The sequence below is a fragment of the Mobula birostris genome, chromosome 12 (assembly GCF_030028105.1).
Source record: "Mobula birostris isolate sMobBir1 chromosome 12, sMobBir1.hap1, whole genome shotgun sequence".
NCBI lineage: Eukaryota > Metazoa > Chordata > Chondrichthyes > Myliobatiformes > Myliobatidae > Mobula > Mobula birostris.
Genome location: NC_092381.1, coordinates 99,813,915 through 99,837,948, shown reverse-complemented (window position 1 = coordinate 99,837,948; position 24,034 = coordinate 99,813,915). Strand labels below are relative to the sequence as shown.

At 41.3% G+C, this 24,034-nt stretch overlaps 1 protein-coding gene and 1 long non-coding RNA gene across 3 annotated transcripts in view; one reads left to right on the top strand and one right to left on the bottom strand.

Moving 5' to 3' along the window:
- LOC140206144 (2-5A-dependent ribonuclease-like) overlaps positions 1-1,424 on the bottom strand; it is a 61,364-nt gene extending 59,940 nt beyond the window's left edge. Inside the window, exon 1 of the mRNA XM_072274371.1 lies at positions 1,317-1,424. The gene's annotated coding sequence lies outside the window, so the exon portion shown is untranslated. The remainder of the gene's footprint in view (positions 1-1,316) is intronic.
- LOC140206145 (uncharacterized) lies at positions 1,301-17,211 on the top strand. Of its 2 annotated transcripts, none has more exons than XR_011888070.1 (6): positions 1,301-1,923; positions 7,230-7,277; positions 8,182-8,270; positions 10,778-10,811; positions 13,624-13,700; positions 17,057-17,211. It is a non-coding gene; the product is annotated as an uncharacterized lncRNA (long non-coding RNA). The 2 variants fall into 2 exon arrangements; XR_011888069.1 differs by having other exon boundaries at positions 17,053-17,211.
- The last annotated feature ends 6,823 nt before the right edge of the window (positions 17,212-24,034 follow it).

Here is a 24,034-nt window from a genome sequence, read left to right as displayed (position 1 = left end):
AATTGGTGGTGGTGGTTGGCATCCATCTGTCTGGAAGGACGATGGGCAATGATGATCACCATCACAAGCCTGGGTGGAAGAATGAGGGGAGATTTGATAGAGGTATATAAAATTATGATGGGTATTGATAGAGTGAATGCAAGCAGGCTTTTTCCACTGAGGCAAGGGGAGAAAAAAACCAGAGGACATGGGTTAAGGGTGGGGGGGAAAGTTTAAAGGGAACATTAGGGGGGGCTTCTTCACACAGAGAGTGGTGGGAGTGTGGAATGAGCTGCCAGACGAGGTGGAAAATGCGGGTTCTTTTTCAAAATTTACGAATAAATTGGACAGATACATGGATGGGAGGTGTATGGAGGGATATGGTCCGTGTGCAGGTCAGTGGGACTAGGCAGAAAATGGTTCGGCACAGCCAAGAAGGGCCAAAAGGCCTGTTTCTGTGCTGTAGTTTCTATGGTTTCTATGGTATGGAGGTCCCCCTCTCGGCCTCACCAGTGTAGTCCAAAGGAAAGCTCATGAAGCAATACGTTTGGCACCAGCTTGGCCACAGGAGCTGCCGGAAGGATGTTCAATGATGTTCAGCGATGCTCAGCCACCTTAAGGGATCCACTCCACTCTGGATTTTTTGTCTGGGTTTACTCCTGTAGCCTTCTTCTCTCCCAAAGCTGCCCACAAGGCAGTGAGGCTATTTATCCATAGCTGGGGATCTACTTGACGAGCAGCAGGGCATGTCCACACACCAGTGGGCCTGCGTGCTATGTGTGCAGGGGCCAGATCTCCTCCCCATCCTCTGTAGGAGGCACCTTTTGAGAAGGAATAGGAGGGAAGATGTGTGGTCGGAGTGACTGAGGTATGGACATGCAGGTTCGCACTCCATTTTGGTTCTTGTTGGTAATCATGGGAATAGGCGGTGTGATCTTTTAAGGTCCCAGAGACAGTGGAACATGTGATCATGGTATGCAGCAAATATTCATTAAAACGTAAAAAGCTATTTAGGCAATTATTGGGTAGAACCTGGATGCTTAGTTTGCAGAATATACTGGAACGTGAGGCATGGGCGGTTAAGACGTGTAATGGCTCCTTTCATACCCCATTACAGTAGGTGACGGTAAAGCACCTTCTTCTGTCTGTATCTTGTTTTACGGCGGTTGGCATCCAGCTTAATAGTGCATTACCGCCACAAAGCACCTTCTTGAGACGCCATCGGCACAAAAGAGGATGACGTGGCTGCTGTCAGAAGGCCATCAAGGAAGTCGGTGGGTGGGACTGTGGTTCCCGCCACTAATTGGCTGCTGCACGGACGGCGGGAATCTACTTACGGGTGGTTACGGGCAGCGGTCGCAGGTTGTAGCTGCTAGCGTGGAGTCGGGAGGCGAACCAGGGACAAGGCCGGGGCAACTCGATCGCGCCATGAACGGTCACGTGGGCAACTTCCGGCCTTTGGTGACCTCGCCGCAAAATGGCGGCGGCGGGCGGCGCTGGGGCTGCTGCGATGCGCCTAAGATGGAGCAGGTTTTCCTTCTCAAAAGACGGCACACAATTGGCAGGGTTCCCACTTCTCGCTATCCTGGGGTTGTAGCTGCCATTCTGCCACCAACCGACTGCGAGTATAGAATTTAGAGGGAGTCGGATCTAGAGACGGTGGGATGCCCTCATTTCTCTCCTGGAGCCTTGTTGCCCCAGAACTTTTGAAATCCCCACTCCCCAAAAATGGGGAAAATTGAGAATGGGCAAAATCCATTGTGGGTGTTTTGGTCCAGCTTGGCATTTGATATGCTGAAAGATAGCTTAGTAATTTGAAATCGCATGTCCCAACGAATCAATGATTGGTTGCAAAACATGAAGAAAGTTTAGGGAGTTTGCTGATGTTTGCGATTTATGGTGCGCTGCAGTGATTACCAAGAGGCCGCCGTGGACCGCCGAAAGGTAAGAAGAGGGGACGGTAATTATGCGTCGGGACCGATGAGTTTCCCCGACTGTGTAAAATCGGAGAACACATTCATGTTCACCGTGGACTGGCGCTGCTGTCTCACAGCTCCATCAAGCCAGGGTCAATCCTTCCTTCCAGTGCTAGCTATCTCGAGAATGTGTATGTATTCCCTGTGATTGTTGGGTATCCACTGGTTTCCTCCATCATTAAGGACCCCATCATCCAGAGCAGACTGTGCAGACTGAGCCTGTTTCTATGACTGACCGAGTGAGTAGTTAATTGATTTATTTATTTAGATGCCGTGCGGAATAGGCACTTTGAGCCACGCCGCCCAGCAACCCTCGTTTTAACTCCAGACTAGTCACAGGACGATTTACAATGAGCAATTAACCTATCAATGCAATGTTGGCATTCATTTCTAGAGGAATAGCGTAGAGGAGCATGGATGTGATGTTGAGGCTCTATAAGGCGCTGGTAAGACCTCACTTGGAGTACTGTGGGCAGTTTTGATCTCCTTATTTAAGAAAGGATGTGCTGATGTTGGAGAGGGTACAGAGAAGATTCACTAGAATGATTCCGGGAATGAGAGGGTTAACATGAGGAACGTTTGTCCGCTCTTGGACTGTATTCCTTGGAGTTTAGAAGAATGAGGGGGGACCTCATAGAAACATTTCGAATGTTGAAAGGCATGGACAGAGTGGATGTGGCAAAGTTGTTTCCCATGATGGGGGAGTCTAGTACGAGAGGGCATGACTTAAGGATTGAAGGGCACCCATTCAGAACAGAAATGCGAAGAAATATTTTTAGTCAGAGGGTGGTGAATCTATGGAATTTGTTGCCATGGGCGGCAGTGGAGGCCGCCATTGGGTGTATTTAAGGCAGAGATTGATAGGCAGCTGAGTGGTCAGGGCATCAAAGGTTATGGTGAGAAGGCGGAGGAGTGGGACTAAATGGGAGAATGGATCAGCTCATGATAAAATGGCGGAGCAGACTCGATGGGCCGAATGGCCGACTTCTGCTCCTTTGTCTTATGGTCTTATGATCAATCCGTACGCATTTGGATTGTGTGAGGAAACCCCGGAGAATGTACAAACTTACAGGAATGGTGGGAATTGAACCCCAGTCTCAGGTACTGAAAAGCTTTGTGTTCAATAGGCTTTAATATACTGATATATTCAATGTAAAGATAGATTTTGGGATGTTGAGCGATGCAGAGTTGATGTGAGACTATACTGTTCAATCCTTGCAGCTTTTTGCTGTTTGATCCTACCTAATAGACCATAAGATAGGAGCAGAATTAGGCCATCCTGTCTGCTCTGCCATTTCATCATTGCTGATACAATTTTTCTCTCAACCCGAATCTTCTGCCTTCACCCCAAATCCCTTCATGCCCTGACCAGTTAAGAATCTATCAATCAATTATTGCAGTTTACTTTGGGTACTTTATGCATATAGGCATTTAATTGCACCCAGGTGTAAGTTTAAATTTATTTAAATTTAAGGGTTGATATTGATTGAGTTGCATGATAGTTTGAGGCTGAATATCCTGCTTTTTCCTCAATTCAATGCCCCGCCTTTTTATCGTTAAACATTCTAACTTTACCAAGAGAACCTTCAATCTGAAATACTTTTTCTCTTTCCACAGTTACTTTCTGCTGTGTTTTCCAGAATTTTATTATACTGTACCAGATTTCTAGAATCTTCATTTTCATCTCAAAGCATCACAAGATGATTTCTCATCACAGTTGAATGAGGACAAATGATGAGGATTTACACATTCTTTAGTGAAACTGATAATCCTGTATGTACTTTGCAGCAGGAGTGATTATAGGAGTTTTGGCTAATCTATTTTACCCACTCTGGAAGGCTGTGCCATTGCTGAGAAGTAAAACCTGTCTGAATATTTGAGAGTGGGGATCGTTGCTTTGAAGTTACTCCTTATAAACTTGGCTGTAGGAACAGGAGCAGAACAGACCTGAATGAATTTCTGTTCCTCTGCCAGTGCAAGATGTCATCAGTTTATGGCATATGGCATTAGACATACAGTGCAGAATCAGGCTCTTTGGCATTCTGGGCCACGCTATTCAAGATGTCCATCTGAGCTAGTCCTGTTTACCTGCATTTGGCAATTATCCCTCAAATCTTTCCTAAATGTATACCTGTCCAAATGCCTTTGAAGTGTTGTTTTACCTTCCATAGCCACTTGCTCTAGCAGCTCATTCCCTCTACCTCTCACCTTCTGTTTGAAAAGTTTGCCCCTTGAGCTGCTGATAAACCTTGCCATTCTTGGCTTATATACCTCGTATAAGATCACCTCTCAGTCTACTTCGCTTCACAAAATAAAGTCTTAGCTTGGCCGGCATCTCAAATTGTTGCACTACCCATTCCTCAAGTCCTGACATCATCTTTGTAAATCTTCAGTCTTTCCAGTTTAATGGCATTGTTTCTGTAGCGCGGTGACCAAATGTCTTGTACAACTGCAACATCCCATTTTCCATATTCAGGACTCAATTCTCTGGTGAGAGCCTGCACGTCAAAAGTTGTCTTCATCACCCTCTCAGCCTGTGACTGTTTCATCAGAAATCTTTTAATAACCTGTCTCAGGGTGTGTCACTGGCAGAGAAACCAGTTACAAGATTTGGCAGTGGTCATTTAAAACCGAGGTGTAGGAGCTTTTTGCAGGTAATGAATCTCTGGAGTTTTTTATTTGGGAGGACTATGGAGGCAATATCATTGGGAATATTTAAAAAGCAATTGGAAACATTTTTTTTGAAAGGTCAGGGAAGTAAGTGCCATGGGGAACTAATGCAACAGAGATGAGGCTCAAGGCAGATTAGCCACGATCATATCTGCAGGCCATGCCTGCTGTCCAAGGGCAGGTTTTTGCATTCTGTTTAGTTGTTTGGCTAATATGTTTGGGATAAGTATCAAAGCCAGCAATGTTAGTATACAACAGCAGGATGCAGGTGATCATTTAGTATTTTTCTGATTTCAGCCAAGGGCTCAAAGTAAATGCTCTGGTCTATCCTGGAGCCCATTCTACCACGTGCTCACAATAACTAAAGGCAGTGGGCCTATATAAGCCGATGCATGGCTTTCTCCTTGTTCCTTTGCTCATCGAGGTTCCAAATAGAATTCCTGAAATTAATTTGGGATTATGTTCAAAATCAGTTTCAGATTACTTCATTAACAATATTTTAAAAGATTCCTTTCGAAGCCTAGAAATTTGTTTTGCTAAATATCTGGCCATAGTGATGCTCACGACCCACATTTGATTCATTTTCATAAAATACAGTTTGGGGCTCTTGGATTATCCCCTTTCTGTGCCTCCTGGATGCAAATCAATTTAATTTCTTTCTCATTTGACTAGATAGATTATAATAGACTTTGGGCTCAAAGAATGGGAAGTTGTTAAAAGAAGCACCACTACTTTAACTGTGGTGTTTTATACTGCTGGAGCTTCGCTCGACAGTCTCTTCAGAGTCTGCAGCACATTGGGCATCTCTGGTACAAGGAGGCAGAGAGCCATTTGCAATATCATTGAGCCAGCAGAGAAGGACTCAAGGTGGCCCTGGATGAAGCAAGTCCATGGGGATCTGCAGCACATGCTACCTGAGCACAAGTTGTGGCTTGATCAACCACGGCTGGGTCGCCTGGGTAACACCCAATGACCCCAGGCTACATCATTGATTATGTGTTCAGAGCATCCTGAGATGTATTTTTCGAAAGAAAATGCTCTGATTAAATGCAGGCTGTCTCAGGACAATGAGTTAGCTCAATGAGCACCAGGTCCTGCTCTGAATACTTCAAACTATTGAAATCATAGCTTGTGTAAGCTATTGAGTGTTTTACTATGGCACAAGCACTCAGTTACGCCAGAATTCTTTTATGTCAGCATGGTGGGAACACATCCACCATGGTTACTTTTATAAGACCCATCAACTTTGCACTGAGGGACTGTTAATTGGAAACTGCATTGTGAACAGCAGTTTTCTAAAATAAAAGCAATATAGTTTTTCCTGGTTAAGTGCTTGGGAGTAGTGTAAAGGGACAAACATTGCATCTCTTGCAGTTGGTTACAAAGAGGTCATGAGAATGAAATTTGGAAGGTAAATGAAACAGCACCCGGGGAAGTGATCCCTTCATATAGCAAAAGAAGAAAGAGGTATTTTGATGGTGGCATTACTTTGAAAATAAATGAAAATTTGAACGATGATCCACTGGTAGTGGAGGCCGGTTAGTTGAAGACAGTGTCCTGGCCCCACTGTTAATACTTTAATCCAAGGAGAGTCCAAGATCCCTTCTATTCTCCGCTAGAGTTTTAGCCACTATCCCTCCACCACTACTGTCTTCTGACTGTTATGTATTTACTGTACATTGAACGGTGTTTGCTTTAACTCCACTCACTTTCTCTAAATGCTATGGAAGCCTTTTGGGTTCAGGAATGCCTATTATTGTTGGGCTTATGGAACATTATTTCCTTGTCCCATACACTGTCTTTGTCCAGTCAATTAATAACAGTGGAAGCACCTTCCCGTTCTTTGCTTTGAGCTTGCATCTGTATATAATTCTGGTTTCATCATGTGCTCCATCTTGAACTCTTGTTTATTTTTATCTCTGTTATGGACAAGTGAGCAGCATTGACCATGTACTCTCCACTTCCCATCGCTGTACTCATTTTATGCTTCCAGTTTTTATGCCTTTGTCTTGTTAGCTCTTATAATGTCACTTTTGTCATTTTTACTGTCAAAGTAGAAAGGCCCATACTGCTTGGAGTCTATTCCGACTTGCTTCGCTGTAATATGTTCTCTTTTTTTTTGTACCCATTGATTCCGTCCTGATTCTCCTGGCACTTGCCAAGGATAAATTTACAGTGGGCCAATTAATCTAACAAACTATCTTGGGATGTGGCAATAAACCAGAGCACCTGGGAGAATACATACCATAGATGGAATGAGAGGTCAGGTTTAAGCCTGGGTTACTGGAAGTGTGAGTCAGCAGCTCTGATATGCATCAGGTTTGGCATTTTTCTTCAACTCAGGTTTCCCCTCTTTAGTTGCCAGCACTCCTGACTGCTCCACTCTCACTCCAGCACCATATTGTGATGCTTGTTTCCCATCTACATCTGGTGACTGGTCTGTTGTTTTTGCACTTGTCAATTTCTTGGCTTCTGACCATACCTTTAAATTAATATTTAATTTACCTGACTTCCAACCCACCATAGAACTTCCCTTTTTTGCTTTTCCCCCCATTTTTTAAATTCTGCAGCATTGTCTTTTAATCTTTGATTTTTGTTTTTCAGATCTCATTAAAGGATTAAGATTTTTGCTCCAACCAGTTGTTATAAATGGTGAGTTTTTGCAGGATTGCGTCTTATTAAGGAAGAAACATACTGTACTGCACAATGGAAATCAGTGTAGAGCTCTGACTAATTTATTTAGTCCTTGAAATGAGGAACAAATGCCAATTTTTAATAAAACTGCTGAGCCTGGGTTGCTCAGTTTACTCACCAACCAGGAGGAGGCATAAAACAGATTTGTGTGGTTTTTTTTAAGTCTAAATATTGTGGAAGTTTTGCAGTTAGCTGTAAATTGCAAGTCAGCCTTCTGCATTTGGTAATGATTTCTGTTGTGGTTAGTAGAAGGACATCTTCACAAGACAGACTGAATGCATTTGTCATCAATACTTTATCATGAGCTCTTAATCTTGTGGGGTGGCCCCCTTGTGAGGAGGGGAAAGGACACAAATGATGATTTTTGTTTGCAGATTCTACCGTGAGGCTCAAAGTAAACGCTCTGATGTGTCCTACAGATCAACATGTGTTTTGTTTTTGATAAAACAAATGGGGCTTTATACTATCGGGTGCAACTTGTTTTCTGTGCACAATAATTATTCATTGAATATTTTCTGCACTACTTAGATTTTTTATTATATTGCTTTTAGAGTTATAGCCAAATTATCAGCTTGCATATTTCTGTTGTCACAACTGGGGTCATTTGTGATAGACATAGAAACATCAGTGAAGCATAGTTTTTCTTTATATTCTATTACTCTGGGGGGCAAGCTGTGCTTAAAAAGTTTATTTTCCACATAATGGTTAGTTTATTCTATATATGCAAAGTTCAATGAATGTTTAAAAATAACTGTCCAAACTCAGGTGTGACTGGTTTTTAATTATTTATTGTTATTAAGGCCTGTCGTGTGAAATGAAGTCCATCAGTATATGTTGATTATGGGCTCTTTGTATGTTCCAGACACTCATGAATTCTGAAGTTTGGACAAGGTTTTTGCATTTGCTTGGAGGGATGGCTTGTAGAAGACCAAGGAAGTGACTTCAAAAACGGTAGGTTTTTTTTGTAGTGAGAGCCTTCAGGATACTGAGACTGTATTTCGTGCAATTTGTTTTTAAGAGAATATTAGGTGTGAGGAAGAATCATTACGATTAGGTTGCACATCTCTGCATACTTTATTTCTCATGGGTCAGCTGGAAATCTTGTTGCTGATTTTGAGAAGCCTTTTTAACTGATGCCAGGGGTTACAGAGCCATAACTGCTAAATGGAACTAGGTTGAGATGTAGGGATTTTTATAGTAACTTCCTATTTATTTACATTGTACTGCAAAACAATGTATTTCATGACATGTCAGTGATAATAAACCTAATAATCATTCCGATTAATAGTGTTGGTGAAAAAACTTTTTGACATTTCCACCCTGAAAGAAGGACTGATTATCTACCCTATCTATACTTCAATTTTTTTATACTTCTGTCTCAAGTATCATAGAATCATAAAGATAAGTAGCACGGAAACAGGTCCTTTAGCCCAATCCATCCATGTTGACTGAGTTGTCTACCTTTGGCTCATAATCCCCTAAATCTTTCCTATCCATGTACTGATTTTTAGATTGTATGCACCACTGCTAGTTTTAGCAGCTCATTCCATTTATCCTCCACCCTCAGAGTGAAAAATGTGCCCCTCAGGCCCCTGTAGTATCTCTCTCTTTTGGGGCCCCTGTGATTTTCATAATTGCCTTGGACGACGATGTGGGAGGGTGTGTTAGTAATTCTGCAGATGACATGAACGTTGTTGTGGATAGTGTGGAGAGTCGTGGTAGGTTGCAGCAGGATAGCAACAAGATTCAGAGTTGGCCTGAGAAGTGACAGATGGGGTTCAACCCAGTAAAAAGTGAAGTGATCCATTTTGGAAGGTTGAGTTTTAAGGCAGAATACAGGGTTAATGTTAGGATTCCTGACAGTATAGAGGAACAGAAGGATCTTCGGGGTCCACATCCCTCAGTTGATGTGAAGGTGATAGGGTTGTTAACAAGGCGTATGATGTGTTGGTTTTCATTAGTTGGGGGCTTGCGTTCCAGTCCCATGAGATAATTTTGCTGCTGTATAATCTGGTTAAACTGCACTTGGAATATTGCTCAGTTCTGGTCGTCTCATTATACAAAGGATGTGGAAGTTTTAGAGAGGGTGCAGAGGAGATTTTACCAGGATGCTGTCTGAACCTGTCTTAGGAATAAAAGAGGTTGAGAGAGCTAGGGCTCTTCTCTTTTGGAGTGAAGGATCAGAAGTGTACAAAATGATAAAAAGGCATAGATTGGAGTGGATAGACAGACCTTTTCCCTAGTCAGAAATGACTAATACATGGGGACATAACTTGAAGGTGATTGCAGGAAAGTAGAGGAGGGATGTCAGAGGTGAAATGGTGGTCGAGGCAAATACAGTGGTATGGCAGTTGTCCGGTATCGGACCGCAAAGCACTCCAGCGTGTGGTGAAAACTGCCCAGTGGATTATCGGCACCCAATTGCAAACCATTGAGAACATCTACTATAAATGCTGCCTGGGCAGGGTGAAAAGCATTATCAAGGATGCATCTCACCCTAACCATGGACTTTTTACTCTCCTCCCATCCGCTAGGTGCTACAGGAGCCTCCGCTCCCGCACCGGCAGGCACAAGAAGAGATTCTTCCCTGAGGCTGTGACACTGCTGAACCTCACATCACAGCGCTAAGCAGTATTGCATCCATATTGTACTGTCTGATTACTTCTATATTTGTGTGCTGTAGCACTTACTTTTTATTCGCAGTTATTTTGTAAATAACACTATTCTTTGCATTTCCGGTCAGATGCTAACTGCATTTCATTGGCTTTGTATCTGTCCTCGGCACAATGACAATAAAGTTGAATCGAATGGAATCTAATCTAATCTACATTAGGGGCATATAAGAAACTTAGACACGTGGATGATAGGAAAATGGGGGGCCTTGTAGGAGGGAAGGGTTAGATTGATCTTGGAGTAAGTTAAAAGGTTGGCACAACATTGTGGACCAAAGGCCTGTACTTGCTGTAATGTCCTATGTTCTATAACTTTGCATTTAAAGTGCACCAATAAATCTGGAAGCAAAATATTTTTTTAGAAAGTAAAGCACTATTACATACATAAGAGGCCTTTTTTAAAAAAACTCTTAGATAGGCACATGGGTGATGGAAAAATGGCTGTGACAAAGGGAAGGGTTAGATTGATAGAGTAGGTTAAAGAGTCGGCACAACCTGGTGAGCTAGGGCCATGTACTGTGCTGTACTGTTCCAAAATCTATGTACGCTTTGCTGTAAATTTGAGCGGAGTGATGCAAATGATGAGTATTGGGAAATGTGATGTCAATTGTCTTCAAGGCAGGTGATCTTCAAAGTAAAAACTCTGATGCATCCTGTTTATGGTTTGGAATCTGATTACATGGCGGTGATTTTGGCATATCATGTTTGTCTTGGCTCTGATAGATATGCATGCAGTATATGATAAGTTGCTACTATTGTCACTAATAATTGTTCTTTTGTTGACAGGTCAAAGGCTTTAAACCTCTCACCTTTTCAATATGTACGTGAGTGCTTAATTTAGTGTTATTTTGTTTTAAAATGGCTTTCCTCCATGGTGGAGTTTTGGCATACCAAGTTTTTAAGACAGGTGTTTGTTTAATGACCAAAAAGGGAGAGCTATTTCTTGTAGCATAAGCAGAGAGTCTGGGAGGAGATTGATATCTTTTGCTGTGACGCAAAAGAATTCAGTTTATTTTCTGAGGCACCAACATTATTGTTCTAGACTGGCACATTCAACACACGGATGGTTGAGGTTGAGCTGACACAAGTGCCATTAATTCCAGGTCACTCTGGTATGGGTAATACGTGCAGACCTTGACATTCCCCATTATCTCACAATGGAACAGAAAGCGTGTACTGGTCTATAGGTGGTGATTGTGAGAGGCTTGCTATGAATCCTGATTGATTTAACTCCCATTCAATTCTCCAATACCTGCAAACTTGAAAGTGAGCTTGATCAGCCATTTCATAGAAACATAGAAAACCTACAACACAATACAGGCCCTTCGGCCCAAGATGCTGTGCCGAACATGTAATTATTTTAGGAATTACCTAGGGTTACCCATAGCTCTCTATTTTCCTAAGCTCCGTGTACCTATCCATGAGTCTCTTAAAAGACTATCGTATCCACCTCCACCACCATCACCGGCGGTCCATTCTGTGTGTGTGTGTGTGTGTGTGTAAAAAAGAAAAAGCAAACAAATAACAACAACTTAACCCTGACATCTCCTTTGTACCTACTTCCAAGCACCTAAAAACTGTGCCCTTTCATGCTAGCCATTTCAGCCCTGGGAAAAAGCCTCTGACTATCCACATGATCAATGCCTCTCATCATCTTGTACACCTCTATCAGATCACCTCTCATCCTCTGTTGCTCCAAGAAAAAGAGGCTGAGTTCACTCAACCTATTCCCATAAGGCATGCTCCTCAATCCAGGCAACATCCTTATAAACCTCCTCTGTGCCCTTTCTATGGTTTGCACATCCTTCCTGTAGTGAGATGGCCAGAAATAAGCACAATACTCCGAGTGGGGTCTGACCAGGGTCCTATAAAGCTGTAATGTTACCTCTCAGCTCCTAAGCTCAATTCCACGATTGATGAAGGCCAACGTGCTCCGTATGCCTTCTTAAGCACACAGTCAACCTGCGCAGCAGCTGAGTGTCCTATGGACTCAGACCCAAAGATCCCTCTGATCCTCCACACTGCAAAGAGTCTTACCATTAATATTATATTCTTCCATCATATTTGACCTACCAAAATGAACCACCTCACACTTTCTGGGTTGAACTCCCACCTGCCATTTCTCAGCATGGATTTGCATCTTATCGATGTCCCGCTGTAACCTCTTGACATCCCTCCACTTCTTCATCCAGGTCATTAATAAAAATCACGAAGAGAAGGGGTCCCAGAACAGATCCCTGAGGCACGCCACTGGTCACCTGTCTACAACCACTCATTGCCTTCTGTGGGCAAGCCAATTCTGGATCCACAAAGCAAGGTCCCCTTGGATCCCATGCCTCCTTACTTTCTCAATAATCCTTGCATGGGGTATCTTATCAAATGCCTTGCTGAAATCCATATACACCACATTTTCTTCTCTACCTTCATCAATGTGTTTAGTCACATCCTGAAAAAAAATATTCAATCAGGCTCGTAAGGCATGACCTGCCTTTGACAAAGCCAAGCTGACTATTTCTAATCATATTATGCCTCTCCGAATGTTCATAAATCCTGCCCCTCAGGATCTTCTACAAAACCTTAAAGCTCAAAACTCAATTAAGCAACAGTTGATCCTGCAGCTATCTGTTCAGTGGATCTACTTACCAGTGGTGGTGTTTGTATGTCATGTCTGTCCGGGAGAGCTTTCTCTCGCCCTCAGAAGTCAAGCAGATGTCACAGACAGGCTTTGGTTGCAGTGGATGACCATGACATCTTTTGTGCTGTGTCACACCCTTATTTCTGCAGTTTTGTGTTCCTGGCAGTTGGATCTCACTGTACACCTCAGGCTGGCTGTAATACATGAGTGTTTTAGTTTTCTAAAACTACAGGTTGATGTCATGCAAAATGATTTTGGAGTCCTACAATAAAATTTTGTTAATTTTAACCATTGGCAATGATTTTCATGAGGTATTGTGTTGAGACTTATCACCAGAAGGAAGTGTATATTAGCTAGCTGGCTATTATGTTTGAGATGATTACCATGGGCAGAATTGCTAGTAATGAATAACAGGATGCAAGTGATGACATACTTTTTTGCTGATTTTGGTGAGGCTCAAAGTAAACGCTCTGATGCATTCTGTTTTATTGTGTGTACATGCCCTTAATATCTGTGAAGATCTAAACACTAATTTTCTGATGAGTATGATCACTAATCTTGGGCAGCTCTTTTCATGGTGATTTAACCATGCACTTTGTACCCCTGAGTTCACTGTGCATATAGTGAGACTAATGCATAGGTAAGCTATTTCTTTCAGACAGAGGCTGTGATGTGAGAAGGGGCTGGATCAATGGGCTTTGTCAGTGGATCCTTCAGTGCGGAGGTTTCCAGACCTATAGTCACAAGGAACAAGAAAAATGCAGTTTCCATACAGCAACGATATTCAGGATGAAATCCAGTTACTGGATAATTTGATCAGTTGAAGGTGGCGATAGATAAATATTTGAATTGAGGGTATGACAAGCTGTCACAGGAGAGGAATGGAAGTCAGCTTGAATCAGCGCTTATCTTTATGAATAGGCAGGCTTAAAGCTACTCTTATTTTCTTATGTTCAGAGACAACTGAAGACCTGATTGCTGATTTTTTTTTTGGCAGTGTGGTCTAGTTGATGGTGGAGGCCTCCCGCAGGTCCTAAAGTGCGAGATTTAATGAAGGAGCTTTTGTGGGATCTGGTAAGTCTCTTCTGTCTTTTGTCATCTGTTAATGTATACTTAGAACACTGAGAATGATTCAGTTATGTTCTTTGTGTGAGATGTGGGAATTCTGAGTGACCTCTGGTCCCCTGGATAACCACAGATGCACTGTCAGGAGATGGAAGGGAAGTGGGCAGCCAGTACAGAGTACTCCTCTGGCCACTCCCTAAATAACAAGTATACCATTCTGGATATCTGTGAGGGAGACGGTCTCTGACACTGAGCCAGGTGCTATGGCTCAGAATGGAAGTGGGGGAGGTGGGGGGGTGGTTTAGAGGAGGACGGCAGTAGTGAAAGGGGATTCCATTGTTTGAGGAGTAGGCGTGAGATTGTGTCACCCAGATAATAAATTGCCTGCCGGGTGCCAGGGTAAGGAATGTCTTGGATCGAGCCCACGACATTCTAAAGGGGGAGAGGGAACAGCTAGAAGTCTTGGTATATATTGGCATGAATGTCATGGGTAGGAAAGGTGAGATAGTCTTGAGAGATTTTGGAGAGCTAGGTGGAAAGCTGAAAAGCAGGATCTCTAGGGTAGTAATATCATTAACAGTGAGGGTAAAAATATGATGATTTGGCAGATGAATGCGTGACTGTAGGGGGCAGAGTTTCAAGCAGTGTTGGAGAGGGTTTTAAACTAATTTGGCCCCGGAGATGGTAACTGGAGAATAGGGCTGGGTTTACAAGCAGAGGCAGTGGTAGTGAACATGTCAGGAAGGACAGGCAGTTAATAGGGCAAAATTTCAGTCAGTGGGATGAGCTGCAGTGTAAAAGGGGAACAAAATCGAAAGGAGTGATGGATACATGATTGAAAGTGTTGTGTTTCAATGCACACAATATCCAGAATAGTGTAGATGATCTTGTACAGTTAAAGATTGATAAGTTTGATGTTTTGCACATCATTAAGTTGTGGCTGAAAGCAGATCACAGTTGGGAGCTTAACATCCAAGGATATCAAAAGGACAGGCAGGTAGGCAGAGGGGGTGGAGTGGCTCTGTTGGTAAAATACGAAATCAAATCATTAGAAGATGATGTAGGTTTGGAAGATGTAGAATCCTTGTGGGTAGAGCCAAGAAACTGCAAGGGTAAAAAGACCCTGGTGGGGGTTGTATACATGTCTTCAAACAGTAGCCAGGATGTGGGCTACAAATTACAACAGGAGTTAGAAAAGGCATGTCAAAAAGATAATGTTATGGTAGTCATTTGGGGAGTCGGGTGGGATTCAATATGCAGGTAGATTGGGGAAAATCAGGTTGGTGTTGGATCCCAAGAGGGAGAATTTGTAGAATACCTATGAGATGGCTTTTTAGAACAGCTTGCAGCTCCCACTAGGGGATCAGTTATTCTGAAGTGCATGTTATGTAATAAACCAAATTTGATTAAAGGAAAGGAACCCTTAGGAGGCAGTGATCATAATGATAGAATTCACCCTGCAATTTGGGAGGGATGTAAAAGTCAGATGTATCAATATTACAGTGGAGTAAAGGAAATTACAAGGGCAGGAAAGAGAGAGAGAGGCCAAAGTTGATTAGAAGAGGCCACTTGCAGGGATGACAGCAGAGCAGCAGTGGCTGGAGTTTCTGAGAGCATTTTGGATGGCACAGTATAGATACATCCCAAACAAGTAGTGGTATTCTAAAGGCAGGATGAAGTTACTGTGGCTGACAAGGGAAGTCAAAGCCAACACAAAAGCAAAAGAGGAGGCCTAAAATAGAGCAAAAATTACTCAGAAGTTAGAGGTTTGGGAATCTAAAGCCAGCAGAAGGCAACCAAAATAAAAGCCATGGGTAAGAAAATGAAATGTGAAGATAAGCTAGCTAATAATATCAAAGAAAATGCTAACATATTTTCCAGATATATAAAGAGTAAAAGGGCTGAGAATAAATATTGGACTACTGGAAAATGAAGCTGGAGAGGTAGAAATTGTAGACAAACTAAAAGAATTTTGCATCAGTCTTCACTATGGATGACACTAGCAGATGCCAGAAGTTCAAGAATATCAGGGCAGAAGTGAGTGCAGTTATTACAAGGAAGAAGGTGCTTGGGAAACTGAAAATTCTGAACATTGATAAGTCAGCTGAACCAAATGGACTACGCCCCAGAGTTCTGAAACAGGTAGTTGCAGAGATTGTGGAGGCATTAACAATGATCTTTCAAGAATAGATTCTGGCATAGTTCCATAGAACTGGAAAATTTCAAATTTCACTCCACTCTTCAAGAATTGAGGGAGGCAGAAGAAAAGAAATTAGAGGCCAGTTGGCCCGACTTCAGTGGTTTGGAGTCTAGTGTTAAGGACGTGATTTCAGGGTACTTGGAGTCACATGATAAAACAGGCCAAAGTCAGCATGGTTTCCTTAAGGGAAAATCTTCACTGATAAATCTGTTGGAATTTGAGGAAATAAGAAGAATGATGGATCTCATTGAAACCTATAGAATTTTGAAAGGCCTAGATAGTGGATGTGGAGAGATGTTTCCTACGGTGAGGGAGTCTAGAATCAGCGGGCTCACCCTCAATATAGAAGGATGTCCATTTAGATGAGGAATTTCTAGCCAGAGGCTATGGTTGTGTGAAATTCATTGCCACAGGTGGCTGTGGAGGCCAAGTCATTGGGTATATTTAAAGAGGTTGATAAGTTCTTGATTAGCCTGGGCATGAAAGGTTAGAGGGAGTTGGCAGGAGAATGGGGTTGAGGGGGAAATGGTGGAGCAGAGTTGATGGGCTGAATGGTCTGATTCTACTACGTCTTGTGGTCTTGTGTTGGGTCACATTGAAGGTAGAATCCACATCTTCATTCACCTGTGGTCTGGGCAGTTTATGAATGTTTATTAATTCCAATATGCTACATTTTTTAAAAACAATACCATCCAGGATTTGTGGGCAGAAATATCTAAGTTATAAAACTTATGTGCGTTTTGAACATTTAATCTGTATTGTCTCATTTGTATCTGTATCTGAAGAGTTAAAAAGTTTGGCGGGGGGGGGGAGAATCCCACAATTCTCCACTCCAGCTCCATCAGATGCACCCATCCAGCATGAGGTAGTTTGCTTACTTTAAAAATAGTTTGTTTTTCCCATACTTTCTCCAAATCAACCTTACTGTTCCAAACATTATTTTTCCTCATCTTATTTCCCTATCACTTCTCCCTTTAGTCTTACTATAATCAGTCTGGCTCTTACTGGAGTTATTCACATGACTTCCTATGAGTTCTGACAAAGGCTTTGACCAACAACATATTATCTGTGTTTCTTTGCAATAGTTGTTGCCTGATGTGCCAAATGCTTCCTGAATTTTGGTCTTTACTTTGTACATCCTATCAATTTCTTTTTCCCTAGGTAGAAATGTACGTTGCCTGCAAGTGAAGTGTCTTCTCAGGAATTGCTGTCCTGTCAAGATGTCAAGCAACGATGGTTTGATTTTACCCTGACTCAGAATGATACTATTTAAGTTATCCTTCCTGCTATTTTAAATAAATAAACAATCTACTGTGGGTCCTCTTTACCCCCCTCATTTATCAATTTTAACATTAATCTGTTGAACACTATGCTGATCTTTGTAAGTGGTATTTATTTTTTGCTGCTGAATAAGTAGTTTTCTGTAAAATGAAATTGTCTTGGACCAGTGTAATCTAAGACACCAGAATCGGCTGTTGAATGTTGGAGGGTGATGACAAATCACTGAGGCACTAAGGCAGTGACACTCATTGCCATCGATGGGCTCCAAACTTCAGCATGATTTGCTTTTATTGCCTATCAATATCTACTTTGTGTTGTTGACAGCCCTGCTGAAACCCATTACCTTCCTTCTGTGGATCTGAGTTTTATGATGAGCAGTAATCAAATTAGTAACATCTTTCTGGTGTGTACTGAAGTGCAAGCTCAATGGTGCAGCTAAATTCAACAAAATAAGATTTTGTTCACTCAGCTCCTTGTGCTGCCTTGGCTTTCATTACAGCAGCTATAGTATATGGAGAACTGACAAGTATGGGTTCCCTTGGTTGCCCTTGATTGAATCAAAGCCCATGAAGAGGTCTGAGCTCTGAAGGGAATCTTGCAGAACTAGCAAGCAAAGCTTGCGCCACCAAGAAGCTTGTAATGTCGCCAAATTAATGGTTTATTCATTTCTTAAAGAAAATAAAATCTGCTGCATTTGTTCAGTATGACATGAGTGACTCCAAATCTGCACTACTGTAGTTATCTCTTGTCTATCCTTCGAGTTGCCTGAGCAAGCCATGTGGTTGCGTCAAAGTCACTGAGTAAAAGTAAAAAGCAGCTAAACTATCTAGCATTTGATTTGGGGATCTTATTTAGGCAAGGTAAAGACACTGTTGGCTCGGTCAATTTTGCTGTTTCACAAACTGCTAGTACCTAAACAGAGTCCCATGATTGTGTAGAGCAATGGCCTAACAGTTATGCACACAGAATCGTTCCTGCAAAGCAGTGTGCCAGACTCCTCCATCACTAATCTTGGGCAGGTCTTGTCACATTAGAGATGATGTTGCAGAGGCACATGTGGGAGAAAAAGGATCTGATTCTAAACCCTATGACTTTTAGTTGTACCAAGCAATGCTAGTTCCATTTTACCCTGGCTTGGGTGATCCTGTTGAAGTTGCAGTTTATACTTCAGGTCTTCTCTGTCCTCTTTTAATTAAGTATTTAAAAATTAATCTGATAACATGTCACATCACTGTTTCCCAGCTCATAACATTATTTATCGTTGTTAGATGACACTTGCAATTAGCACCTACAAAGAGTGCAGCTAGTATTTGGGAATTTTAATGTCTATCACCACCGGCTATGTTCTGAAGATAATTGTCAGGATCTTTGGCAGTTAAGTAAATGAATGAGGTATAGTATCCCTAATTCATTTTCACCAATCTACATGTAGGTGAATCAACATTATCAATGTCAAGACACAGCCCTTGTTGAAACCGCTCTCACTTTATCTGGGACATCATTGTATTAGGATGAACCCCAATCTTGCAGGTCAAAACTGCATTAATGATCTGAAGTGCATAGATTTTAGCCTTTCTCAAAAAATAATCGAATGGTTTAGTATTGGAGGGGTTTATTGATGCATGAAGAAATAGGAATTGCCATGATAATCAAATCAGAATAAAGTAGGCATACAACAAACACAAAGGTGACTGACAATTAGTAGTTTTTATTTTGATAGCTGCTGTTTGAGCTGGTCAAGATGTTAAGCCAAAGCAAAGTAAGACTCAATGCTGCACCTCGGAAAGTCTCTTCCTCTTCTCAAGCACTGTGCTGCCTGGTTAAAAGGCTTCTAATATTCTAGCAAGTTTAAATGAATATAAATATTCAACAGAGCTTTATTCTACCAAAATGCAACTTCATGGCTTCCACCAGCCTCACTGGCCATTATAATCAACCCTACTTTAGTGAGAAATTCAGAAGGGCATGTTGGGAGCAGTATACAGCATACCTAAAAAATGTGCAAACTCAGGAAGGTATCTGCTGTACAATATACAAAACAAGCTCCACAGTCCTAGTTGGAATGGACACCAGCCATATCCTTATCCCCAATAGTGGCGGAATCGAGCACAAAGTGTTTGTAAGTGCGCTCATAGAAGTGTCAAATGGAAGGTTAATTTCTGCTTCTTCCTAAGATCACAACATCACTGAAGCCAGGCAATTTAATATCCTGCATGATATGAAAAAAATAGCTAAGAGCATTGAAAACAACAAAGGCAAAAGAATCAGATTGTTATACTGAAAACATGCTGAACACCTAGCTATGCCTTGAGCCAACCTTTTCTGGTACAGTTGCAATACTGATTTCAGTATGCAAGTCACAACAGATTGGTGTCAAGAATTAGAGCAACACTTGTCAGTTGCTCTTGTACTCCAATAAGCCTCTTGCATCTGCCGCCTTTATGACTGACTCAACCTGCAAGTTGACCTTCAGGAATTCAACACAAAAAGGCTCCGAAGTTCCTTTGTACCTGATTCGGAATTTTCTTTCCATTCAGAAAATAGACTATGCTTCTATTCCTTCTAGCAAAGTGCAGTACTATACATTTCACTGTATTACATCTGCCAGACATATAACCATTGTCTTTCTGAAGATTCCTTGCTTCCTCAACACTACTTGCCCCTTCGCCAATCACCCACAAAGCCATCAATTCTGTCATCCAAATCAGTGATACATAAGAAGCAGTCCCAACACTTACCCCTGCAGAACATCACTAATCACTGGTATCCACCCAGAAAATCCCTTTAATCCTATATATTACTTATACCAGTCAGCCAATTTTCTAGCAATGCTGGTATCTTTCCTGTAATACTATGGGATGAATTGGTGACAATTATCATGAGTTGTGATGGTGGTGATGAGTCACCATGTAAGAGTGAGTTAGATCATGTGATTGAGTGGTACTGCAGCAACAACCTTGTGCTCAGTGTCAACAAAACAAAGAATCATCCCTGACTTAATAAGGGGAACTCAGGAACAGGTACTTTCCTACAACCAACAGTTCTCGAAATGACCAGCATAACCCTAACTCAGCAACTTTATGACCACTTTTTGCACTTGTTATTGTTTCTTTGCACTAAATGTTTTGATTTGCAAACTTTTTCTCTTCATGGTCTTGTACAATTTACTCTAAGGTTTGTATGTTAACTGAATTGGCTGTAGGTGTGTCATTCTACTGCAAACAAGTTTTGCACTGCAATTGTACCTCACCTTATTTATGCATATGACAATGAGCTCCTCTTTACTTGAGAATCATGGAAAATTAACTCAAATGCAGCATCAACATCAAACTTGGCAAAATCTAACGTATGATCATTCAGTACAGTGGTTCCCAACCTTCTTTGGCTCACTGTCCACTTGGGTCCCAGACCACAACCCCAGCATCTCCCCCCCCACCCCCATTCTGGCCATTACATAAAAACTTTCAAGAATTTTGATTTACGATGCAGTGAAAGAAAATAGGAACTGCAAATTCAATGCAGTGGCAAATAATTGCAAAAATATTCAAGTCTATGTAAAGCTACACATAAAATTATTTATTTAATTACAGTAAATTAAATTTTAGAAACATAGAAAACCTACAGCACAATACAGGCTGTTCAGCCCACAATGCTGTGCTGAACATCTACTTACTTTAGAAATTACCTCTGGTTACCCATAGCTCTATTTTTCTAAGCTCTATGTACCATATTTTTCTGAACAATTTTAGAGCATATGTTGGTAGTCCAACCTTCCAATGAGATGGATGGGTTTGGTGCAGTGATACCAGCTTCTCCACATCAGGCTGAATGTCATTCAGAAGAAGTCTCAGATCTCCACATTCAGTCATTTCCAAACTGCTTTGTTGCTTTGAAAAAAGTTGGGCTATTGTACTGGAACAGTGCTCCACTAAATATGATGTTAGAAAGGCAATAAAGACCACCATGACTTTTTTCCCACACTGCAGGATAGCGTTCAGAGATTTCTTTCTGCAATCAATTGTCTTCATATGATTTTTTTGAATCTTGGCTTCAGTTCAAAATCATTTTGTGGTAAGATCATTTCCTCCTCCATCCTTCTTGTTAATTTCTCATTATAAGTGTTCAGGAATGTATTTATTACCCAATCTGGAATTTGGATCAAGAGAAGATCCTGAAACATCTCTGTCATGACTTTATGCACCTCATCCAGGTGTGCACAGTGTAGTTGAAGATCTCAGAGATCAGAGAGGCTCTGAGATTGGAAAAGGTCACGACGGCCAATATTGCAGTTAAATAGGGTTAACTTGAACAGAATTGTGGAGACAACTGATTTGACTAAGATAAGATTCACATAATTTCCTTGTAATTGAAGATTGATTTCATTAAACTGCAAATAATTCTAGCAAATAAGCAATGTCATGCCTAAAATTCTTGAGTTGTTACTGAATGAAACATTTAAGTCTTCAAGGAATTTTATCAGTTTCAAAAAGGACATGAAAGCATCTCAGCAGTTTTCTTTTGAGAGCCATCTGACTTTTGTGTACAACATCTAGTGTTCAAATTGTTCCTCATTCTCAATACACAGCTCTCAAAACAGTTGAGAATTGAAAGCAAGTATATGATTTTAATTACCACTGTGGTAACAGTATTTAATGATTTATGCAGGTGATCACTTAGATTTTTTTTTGCAACAAGATGTCCGTGAAACAGCTTTTTTCAAGTACTAACTCTACATATGTCGTGTTATTAATGGTGTCCTATCTGTTACACAAGCAAGAATGTTGGTGAGTGGAATGTATTTATCTCTAAAAGTTCATTCAGTCCAAAATATTGACTCCCCCTTTGTATCCACTTCTAGTTCTCTTGCAAATAACAAATCTTGAACCATGCTTTCATCCTTTATGAACCAAACATAACCACAAAGCAAAGATTTGTTGCCTGATAAAGTTGACTCATCCAGCTGCAGAACAAATTCGGTTATCCTAAATATGTTGCATAATGTGTCTTCCACATTCTCAAACATTTCATCTATTTGTCTTTTAGACAGTGTTGATGCCAAGCAGAATTGCTTTAGTTACTTGATCATGTGACTTTTGCAACACTGTACTCAGAACCTCCCTTACTGCTGTCAGATTCAGTTCTTCTCCAATTGTATGAGGCTTTCCAGATTTAGCAATAAACAACGAAATGTTGTATGAAGCACACAAACAATCACTGTTTTGTTGTGAAATGCTGGCAAACATGTTATGAAGTGTTTTCCTTTTCTGAAGGTGACTGAAAATAAGACAAGTTCTTGTTTGCTTCATCAGAGTGTAATCTCTTCAAATGTTCAGGGAGACTGGATGGTTTCCCTGCCTCATTTGAAAAAAAAACCTTTTCACACACCAAACACATTGCTGCTGTTGGTTGCTTGGTGCTGGTATAAATCCAATTTTCAGATACTTCACACCGTACTATTGAGACTTCTTTTTTGTTTGGCCCACTTCTGCCATTTTCATTATGGATTAATGACTGCAGTTAATCACCTACTGTTTAAGTCCAATCTCAAGTGCTACAATCAATAAAGGGGAAAGTTATGATGTTATCATAGCTCAGGCAAAACCTGATTTCTGCCTGAAGGTACATATAGTGGGGCAGTGATATGTTGGTTGGGTCTTAGGTCTAAAGAAATGTGGTCAAGACCATTCAAAAGGGCAGATTCTGAACTTTACCCCATTGAACAGCAAACCCTAATTCACAGGAATTGCATTACTGCATGATTAGTGTATGGGAACCGTATAAAATCCTAAAGGGATTGGACATGCTAGATGCAGGAAGATTGTTCCCGATGTTGGGGAAGTCCAGAACGAGGAGTCACAGCTTGAGGATAAAGGGGAAGCCTTTTCAGACTGAGATTAGGAAAAACTTCTTCACACAGAGAGTGGTGAATCTGTGGAATTCTCTGCCACAGGAAACAGTTGAGGCCAGTTCATTGGCTATATTTAAGAGGGAGTTAGATATGGCCCTTGTGGCTACGGGGATCAGGGGGTATGGAGGGAAGGCTGGTGCAGAGTTCTGAGTTGGATGATCAGCCATGATCATAATAAATGGCAATGCAGGCTCGAAGGGCCGAATGGCCTACTCCTGCACCTATTTTCTATGTTTCTAACACTGTACTACAGAAGTGAACAGCAATAATGCATAGGCCAGGCCCAGAAATATCACAATTTCTTCAGTCCATATTTCTTAGGATATGTCAAGTACAGAAGTGTCACATTGCTTTTCAACAACTATAACATACTTCGAGCAAAGTCTACGAGAACGATGGGTTAGCAAGGGATGTGATGATTACATGATTATTTTAATTAATTTTGAAGCACTGAAGATCAAATGCTTGTAATAAGCAATTCATTTCTTAAATTAAGCCTGTAATCCTCCAGCTGTCTGCCCTTCCTACCAAGAGCCAACACCTCCCCACCACCAACCACTCCCTTTATCTCCCCCTTAGAAATACCAACTACCCCCACGGGTGCGATATCATCCACTTTGGAAACCTTGAAAATATATTAAAAATGCAAAAACGAGTAGTAATGCTTCCGAAAATAATTTGTGATGGAATGGGGGAAGAGTAAAAATTTCAAAGGACACCATTCAGTTCTTAATCTTTTCTTTCTCTTGGAAGTTACTTTTTAACCTGCTTCCGGAATAGAAAGTTCCTAAAATACAAAACACCAAAAGAATGTGAAAATGTCTTTATTGTAACAGAAACAGCTTAATCTCTCCCCTCCTTCACAACATTCCCAGTTCTCTCTCCCTCTCCAGCTGTGCTTCTCTTGTGCCTTTCACGTAGCATTTTAGTTCTTAATTTTTTATGTTGAACGAG